General features: G+C 42.0%; 1 protein-coding gene and 1 non-coding gene across 2 annotated transcripts in view; one reads left to right on the plus strand and one right to left on the minus strand.

Annotated features, from left to right (window-relative positions):
• ADAMTS12 (ADAM metallopeptidase with thrombospondin type 1 motif 12) overlaps positions 1–9,224 on the plus strand; it is a 232,126-nt gene that overhangs the window by 118,263 nt on the left and 104,639 nt on the right. The gene's annotated exons all lie outside the window — the stretch shown is intronic.
• Positions 250–325, minus strand: TRNAT-CGU (transfer RNA threonine (anticodon CGU)). Its single transcript has one exon. It is a non-coding gene; the product is annotated as a tRNA-Thr (tRNA).

The raw sequence follows: 9,224 nt of genomic DNA on the forward strand, positions 1-9,224 counted from the left end.
GACAGACTCCCGCATGTGCCCGACCGGGATCCACCCGGCACGCCCACCAGGGGGCGATGCTCTGCCCATCCAGGGTGTTGCTCTGTTGCGACCAGAGCCACTCTAGCGCCTGAGGCAGAGGCCATGGAACCATCCTCAGTGCCCGGGCCATCTTTGCTCCAATGGAGCCTTGGCTGCGGGAGGGGAAGAGAGAGACAGAGAGGAAGGAGAGGGGGAGTGGAGGAGAAGCAGATGGGTGCTTCTCCTGTGTGCCCTGGCCAGGAATCAAACCCGGGACTTCCGCACACGAGGCTGATGCTCTACCACTGAGCCAACCTGCCAGGGCCAAGGATGCACAATTTTAATGCCATTTTAGAGATGAGTTATTAGTTTTAGAGTTTAAGAGTCTTTACAGTGTCAAGTGGTTGGGATTAGAGTTGAGGACGCCTGGCTTATTATGTGCATTGCTCTTTCTATTACATTTTTTTCAGACAGTATTTGTTTTGTTTATTTTAAATTTTTATCTCTTTTTTTATCCCCACCTTTGGCTATATGACCCTGAAGTCCCTTTTTGTAAATAGTTTCAACTTTTAGAACCATAGTTATTTTTAAAAAAATAAAGAATTAAAATCAGCCAGAATCTGGGGAAGTCAAACTTGAATACAAACAGCAGCAAATGAACCTGACTGTATTGCAAATGAATAACACAACCACAGCAAAGAGGGTGGGCAAGAAAGGAAACGACCAGACTAAACACAAGAACACAGTGTTTTGATTGTGTTGTGAGGATCAAGACCAACAACAAAAGTACCCAAATGCTGTACGCTAATTATGTAGTCAGTAAATTTGTTTTACACAGGGCTATAGGTTAGTGATTCTGAAATCCCTTTGCATATAGTAGAGGACCAAACAAATAAGTAAATATACAGTGGGTAATAAGAATCAGGTTTCTCAAAGTTGGAGAAAGAAATTATGAATGAAGAGGAAGGCTGATATAAACCCTGTGATGTCTACTCAGAGGTATCAATATGAAGTCATGGTTTTTAAGAAATGGATGGATGGATGATGACTAGGTAGACAAATAGATATAGGTGTGTGTATACATATATATATGTATATATATAGGAGTAGGCAAAAGAAAGTTTACAGTTTATAATAAATAATACAATAATTCATAAATAATAGAAAAGTAAACTCTGTTTCATGTGCTCACCACTGTAAACCTACTTTTGCCCACCCCGGTGTGTGTTCATACATTTGTTTCCTAGCTTTGTCTGCTGAGAGAGCCTAGAAGCAGTGACACTCCAGGAGCAACAAGCACATCTAGCACCCCGATCTTGGTTTCTAACACCTTTCTCCAATAAAAGAAACCTGGGTGTGTTGGTGAAGTAATTGATTTCATGCTTAGGGCAGGCAAAATAGAAGATGAACCTGGAACATCTTATGATGCCAGAAAATAAGGAAGTGTTTGAAATTGCTGAACATGTCGAAAGTGCACAGAACCAACTTGGTGAAGCTCACAGGCCAAAGCTGGGGCAATGTGAGCAGCAAAGTGAATGATGATAGTTTTGGATAAACCATAGAATAAAATACTCATAAAGCCAAACTGTTATAAAGAAGTAATTTAAAAAAAAAAAGGTGTGAATGGACAAGCTCTTTCTTGGAGTAAATTTCCAATTCATAAATGCAGATGGAATGATGGAAATAGAAAATTGAATGTGTACTTTTGTACTGTTTTCCAGTGGCTATATCATTGTACACTCCCACCTGCAGTGTATGAGTGATCCAGTTGCTCCACATCCAATATTACAAAAGTGATATTGTCACCATCTTTAATTTTAGCCTTTCTGATAGGTGTGTAGTGACCTCTCAGTGTGTGGGGTTTTTTTGTTTGTTTGTTTGTATTTTTCTGTAGTGAGAAGCAGGGAGGCAGTCAGACTCCCACGTGCACTCCACTGGGATCCACTAGGTATGCCCACTAGGGGGTGATGCTCTGCCCATCTGGGGCTTTGCTCCATTGCAACCAAAGCCATTCTAGTGCCTGAGGGACCTCAGCACCCGGGCCAACTTTGCTCCAGTGGAGCCTTGGCTGTGGGAGGGGAAGAAAGAGAGAGAGAGAAAGGAGAGGGGGAAGGGTAAGAAGCAGATGGGCACTTCTCCTGTGTGCCCTGACTGGGAATTGAACCTGAGATTTCCACATGCTGGGCCGACGCTCTGCCACTGAGCCAACCGATCAGGGCTCAGTATGGTTTTAATTTGCATCTCCCTATAGGTAGTGGTGTTGAACATCTTTTTGAGAGCTTTTTAGACATCTGTATTTCTTCCTCAATGAGATGTTTGTTCTTATGTTTTACTCATTTTTAACTTGATTTTTCGGTTACTGTTGAGTTTTGAGAATTTTATATTTATGTATACTGCTCACAAAAATTAGGGAATATTTATCACTTCATATTCATTTTGAAATATCCCTTAATTTTTTATGAGCAGTATATTTTTGATGCTAGTCTTTTGTTAGATACGTGGTTTGCAAATATCTTCTTCTAGTCTAGCTTCTTTTCATCCTCTTCACATAGTCATTTAAAAAAATAACAGCTTTGTTGAGGCATAATTCACTGAAATAGAATTTAGCAGTCTCAATTGGGTAACCACACAGGGGTCCAGCTATTGCCACAGTCAACTTAGAATGTGTTCACATCCCCAGAATGGAGCTTTTTCCATCATACTGGCTTTGTGAAGCAAAAATTTTAAATTTTGATGAGCTCTAACTGATCATTTTTGTTTCCTTTTACGGATGGTCTAAGTCTTAGAATTCTTTTTTATTCCTAGATCCTAAAGATTCTCTCCCATTTTTCCTAATAATTTTATATTAATAGTTTTACATTTCATGAGTAAAGTCTGCATATTCATCTAATTTGATGTAATTTTTATATAAGAGGTAAGGTTGAGGCCGTTTTTTGTTTGTTTTGCCTGTGGACACCCAATTGCTCCAGGATCTTCACTGAATTTATTCTTTACCTTTATCAAAAATCAGTTAGGCATCTAAACAGTATGCTGTGTACCTGAAACTAATGCAGTTTTGAATGTCAACAGCAGTTCGAAAGAGAAAATAAAAAAGCAACAAAACTTCTTTTAAATAGAGATTATCCATACACAGGCATCTCCAGTTATATTGAGCTTCTTTTTATTGCATTTGGCGGATACTGTGGGATTTTTTGTTTGTTTACTAACTGAAGGCAGGGTCCCTCACTGGCAAAAGATTACATCTCATTTAATTGTGATCCTGGCTTTGCTGATGTAGCCTGGAACTGAACCCATCATATCTGAGAGGTATGCCCACGTATATAGGATTTTTGGATACCATAGGGAGGAATAAAGTTTAAATAATTTATCAAGTCCTACACTTAAGATTACTATTTTAACTATTTAATGTATATAGATATGAAAACATACAGTAGAGATGAAGGAGAACGATCATTCAGTAGTCATTGAGATGAGGACATTTTACTTACAGATTTCCTTCCTCCCCAATGATGTCACTTGCTGGCCAGGTTCTGGGTGCAATGTTGGCATGTCATCAGGTCTGTTGTGGCCTGAGGCTCCATAGTGACCATCAGTCCTGCAAAGATGGTCCTCTGTGGAGCTGGGCTTTGGGCCCACCCTGGGAAGCTGAACGAGGTGGCAGTGGAGCTGCTAGTTGATAGTCTGCGTCCAGGCCACACTGTCCATGTCCTCTGGTGGGAGACGTTGGCCTGTCCACCTGTCATCAGCTTCCTGGTGGGTCTCATATGTATGGTCAAGCTTGTGTGGTTTGTTTGGAGTCAACTTTGTGTGAGACATGAAGCGCAGCTGGCAGAGAGCTCTGGCCACACAGTGAGGAGAAGTGCCACCTCACTGACAAGCTTCAGCACGGCCAGAGAGGAGTGTGCGGGCACTGAGTCATCCTCAGATGATGCCAGGCCTGCGAGAGTCGTTCCATGTACCCGGCTCGCTGACGCCTGCAGAGTGGTGACCTTGACCTCCTGGATGCTGAGGCGGGAAATGACGCCACTGGTTTAGGAACCGAAGGAAGAGAGAGCCAGACACTCCAGGCAGGAGGCGGAGATGGTCAAGATGCTCAAGTCCCTGGGAGAGGTTGTGGAAATGACCACATCACAAGCTGCTTTTCCAGACCCGCCAGGAGGCCAGCAGCCAAGCCCTGATGGTCCCGGGTCTTAAGCCAGCTGCCAGCTGTGCCCGCTTCTACCTCCACCTGCCAATCCCTGAAGCCAGTAGATGCAGGAAAGCCCTCTCCCTGGGCTGGACCCCTCCTGTGCCCCACGCTGCACACAGAGCTCAGTCCCTGCAGAGATGATCCCTCCAAATGTAAGGACCATAGCACTTGCAGCCACACACCAAGAAATGGGGGGCTTCTCTGTAGTTACAGAATGTGGATTCTCTCAGCAGCAACAGGAGAAATGCTGTACTTAAGAGAAAAATCTTTTTTTAATTAATTTATTTAGAAAATTAGGTGACATTGATTAATAAATAGACATAGATTTCAGACAAACATCACTTCATCATTTGATTAGTCAATTATGTTATGTATCCATCACCTAATGTCAAATTATTTTCCGTCACCTTATATTTGTCCGACTTTACACCCTTCCCCTACCTCTCCCTCCCCCTGGTAACCACTGCACTCTTATCTATGTCCATGAGTAAGAGAGGCATTTTTGGCTCAAATTGAATCTTCGTCAAAGTTCATTTCTCTGGCTTTTGCGACCATTATATATCTAGTAATCTTTTCAGTGAACATTTATATTTTATTCTCTCCTTATATATCCTATAGTAATTAAAAATATATGCAGCTTTGCAATAAAGACTTGTAATTTGCAAAGAAATAATATATATCTAGATGTAGATATATATCAGTTAAGCATCTTCATGTGGATTTATTTCTGAGTTCTCTATTCTGTTCTATTGACCTGTGTGGCTATGCCTTTTAATTTAAGCTTTTTAAAATGCAATTGACCTTTTTGGAAAGTGCATTGGTAATACTGCTCTCCTACCCCCAGGTTGTGAAGAGAAGCCACTATGATTGTGTAAAGATGCGTACTTTTAGTGGGAAGAATGGGTTTCACTCATTCCCCTTAAATTCTTTCAGCTTATCTGGTTGGCACTGATCAACTATTATGTTTCTTTGCTGGGAACCCGGACAAGTGACCACTCAGTTATGGACATAGGAAATGTCCACATTAGGGAGTCTTTGCAGCAAGATGCGGATCCCTGCGCAGCCTCCAGCTGCTGCCCTCTGCAGGTCTCTGGATCCCTCCCACCATCCCAGCTTGTTTCAGAAATACAAGCTCGTTTTAATAAGCAAAGTGTAACATAATTATAAAAGAGAGTTGGTGTCCCCTATTGACTTGGGAAGTGGAAATAGTTTAGGATTCAGCCATTTGGAATTCTCCAGGCCGTTCTGAATTCTCAAAAGGCTACATGATTAACCCTTGGCTCGTGCTTGATCTTCCCCCAGAGCCTGGCAGGTTTTGAATACATGCATGCTACCTTATGCCTAATTAAATATCACAGTTGTAGTATGTTGAATTACTACCCCATTTTTGAGAAGAGAAAATTCTAGAGCCCCTATCTCTAAACGCAAGAAACCCACAGTTACAGCTCAAAGAGGAGTTAAGTATAATAAATGTATGATGAGCAAGCTGCCTTTTGGAGCAGACAAACGAGGAGTCAGGTGCAGAATTAGAACAAATTCTAGGCTCTCTAAATGTGTAGTTCAAGAAAGCAAGCAGACCTATAGAGGATAGTATCTCAGGTTGACAACACTCAGCCACAAAGAGCTGCCTAGGAAACCGATAGCCTCAAGAGCACAGAGGGAGCAGAGGCATAAAGGTTAAGCCAGGACGCTTGTCAGCACTGATGGATGACTGTAGTCCACGCCCCCCCCCCCGACGGGGGAGAAACTCCCGTGGGGGGGCAGGGGCAGGCTGCCTGCAGTCAAGGGTCCCTCCAGGAATGGTACAGGGGAAGACTTAATTAATGTTATTGTCAAACCTCATTTCACTGGAATGTTTTGGAAAATGGAATTCCTGGCTAACTAAAATGTTAATTAAAGCTTATTTAGAAGTCTTACTTTGATAACTCCACTTGTTGAAATGTTAATGCCTTCATAAGCATACTTTAGTGATTACAAATGTGATTGCTGATTGAGTCTCTTTAGGGACCTAAAGGTCACTCACTGCGGGACTTACTGAGGCAGGAATAGGAGGTGCAGGAGGCTGGTGGGTCTGTATTCATTTCAACAGCCACCACCTACTATGGAGGCTCCTTCTTTTAAAATTTATTTTTTTCATTGTGGCAAAAGCTACATAACATAAAATGTATCATTTTAACTATTATAAGTTAAAACTTTTACATTGTTGTGCAACCATCACCACTATCTCTCCGACTAGAGAACTTGATTTATCTTCCCAAACTGAAACTGTACCAATTAAACAATAGCTCCTCATAATTTCCCGGCCAGCCAGCCCTTGCCAACCACCATTCTATCTAGAAATCTGACTGCTCTAGTACCTCATGGAAGTGGAACCTTACGCCCTCAAGTTTCATTCCTGTTCTGGCCTGTGTCAGAATGCTCTTCCTTCTCAGTGCTGAATCATATTCCATTGTATGCATATGCTGCATTTTGTTTGTATATTCATCGGTCAATGGACAGAAAGTTACAAAGTCACTTTTTAAAATAAATCTCCTAGAATTGACTGATCTCTTTCTCTCCTAAAAAAAAAAAAGGAGTCTGGAAAAACAGTAGAGAAAAATTTCTTGCTTTGAAGTGCTGCTTTCTGGTTGCTTTGCGCTAGTGGGTGAGGAACTAAGGTATTTTACAAGCAGGGGCAGGGAAGAGGCAGCCAGGTTGGTTCAAGTCATGGTTCTCCCCAGTCCGTGGAAATAAATAAGCTTTAACTGAGGAAGTAGGATTTTGACTTATTATGAATATATTTTTTAGTCAGGAATATGAACAAGGAAGATAAAGTAACACTTTTTGTGCCTCTGGTATGTGGCGGGTATCTTGCTGGACGCACATCCCACATTCTCACTTACACCTTTCCCACAGCGATTCTGAGTCAGACTTTAGACAAAACAGCAAATATGTATGAGTCGTGGATTGGCATCCGGGTGCCTTGAGCTCTAACTACGTTCTATGCAATCAAAATATGATGTGCACCACAAGTGCAAGTCACATATATAATTCTCAATTTCCTAAGCAGCCAAGAGAAACCTAAAAAGAAACAGATGGAATTAATTTTAATAATTTACTCAGCTCAAGTTATCCAGAATATAATTATTTCACTATGTGTGTAAAGCGTTAATGTAATAGTTTACACTCCCCCTCCCCCACCGGCTCTTGAAGTCATGTGTGTATTCTATCTACATTTACAGCGCATTTCAATTGTGAGTTGGCACATTTCAGGTGATAGATCACCACAGGTGGTGGCGGCTGTGCATTGTGCCGTGCTTCTGAGGGCCACAGTGGTCTTTCCATTGCCCCAGGAAGTGTGCTGTGCTGGCTGAGTTCAGGGTCTCCCTTGACCCTTCATGCATCTCTGGTTCCTTAATGGAAATGCTGGCTCATATTTTCAAAGGTCTTTACCAGCCACGTGCCTTCATAGAAGAGTGGTTAGCTTATTACTTGGAATAATTCCTTTTTTGCTCTTTGATTTTGCATCCCCCGCCCCCAAGTTTAGTTCTCTACCTTTGGAGAACCGGGTAATGAATGACTAGACAAATTGGGCAGATTTAGATTTCTCAATAATTATATAGGCATAATTATGTTATTATGCTGTTGGTAGAGGAGCATTTAACATGGTTGGGGAGAAGAACCTTGGGTGCTTTGGTTAAAAGGACAGGCATGAACAAAAGAATTAGAGAGGAAATGCAGGAAAATGCTGCTATTAAGTGATAAAATATCACAGTTAATTTTTTTAACTAAATGTGATATAAAAATATAATAAAGTAAGTAGATTTAAAAAACTTATTCACAATTTCACTTTCTCTAATGAACTTCTAAGAACTTTCGGAGCTGAGATGGGAATGCTTGTTATTTTGTTGGCTCCTTTGTTCACCTTACTCCAGAATACTGTTTCCTTCAGGAAACAAAACATGCCTGACTTTGACATGTGGTCATGTTTGTTGCTAGCATTCTGCTTTGGGGTTTGGGAGTTGGAAGTGCTGAGAAAGAGATTGGGAAAGAAAATTGCATGGCTGTTAACGGGATGGCTCATTGAGCCTGCTGTTGGAGGGCATGTCCCTTGAATGAATGAAGAGGACCTTCAAAGGAAGTTGGGAAAGGATGAGTTCAGTATTTGTGAGATTCAGATCTCCCATCAGAACCAGACCCTGGCCATCAGTTTGTGGCTTTGAGTGCCTTGGATTGTGGTCCGGGCCCTCAGAGTTGGGCTCTAGTTCTCTCTGTGAATGACTTTCTTTTGCGCCAAGATGACTCCTGCTAGAACTTTCCAGATAATTGCTACTCTTCTGGTCACTGACACTGTCAGCATTTGAAATTGTCACTCTCCCTGCTGTAAGTAACTCCTCCACAGAGTGAGAGGGAGACAAGTAAAGGGCCAGTCAAGGGCCACCTGACACTCACATGGGCCATCCCCAGGGCCTGCCCCTCAGCCTGGCACATCCTGTCTGAGGGAGGCCCACAGTACCTTTGGAACCTGTCACCAGGCCTATGAAGGGCCCAGTGTCTTGTCACCCTTAATGTCACCTTTGTCTTCAGACATCTATTTAAGAGCTGCTCAGCATTAATACATTTCTGAGTCCAGTATAGCCCGAAAAAGTCCTTTGGGTGGTTTATCTACTTCCAGCCTCTCTAGAATATTCATCTCTGTGACTGTCCCCAAGTCAGGCCCAAAGGTGCTCATTCATGTTTAATGCCTGAATGATAACATTGAGGTTAGACTCACTGGTAGAATATGAACATGATTTTCCTTCTGTTTTGTTTATTGCTCTATACACCCCCCCTCCCACACACAAATAAATATAAACTGAATGAATTCATAAACTCATTCAGCAAATTTTTATTGCATATTAAAACCACCAGGGTCTATGCTGCATCTTCGGTTACAGATGACTGAAATACTGGACCTGTTCAGCCTTGTAAAGTGAGGCTTCCCTCGGGGAAATGCTGTCCAAAGAGCAAGCTGACTCACGCAAAAGGAAATTAAATAGAACACAGAGCTCTGAGC

The sequence above is a fragment of the Saccopteryx leptura genome, chromosome 1, assembly GCF_036850995.1.
Source record: "Saccopteryx leptura isolate mSacLep1 chromosome 1, mSacLep1_pri_phased_curated, whole genome shotgun sequence".
NCBI classification, from domain to species: Eukaryota; Metazoa; Chordata; class Mammalia; order Chiroptera; family Emballonuridae; genus Saccopteryx; species Saccopteryx leptura.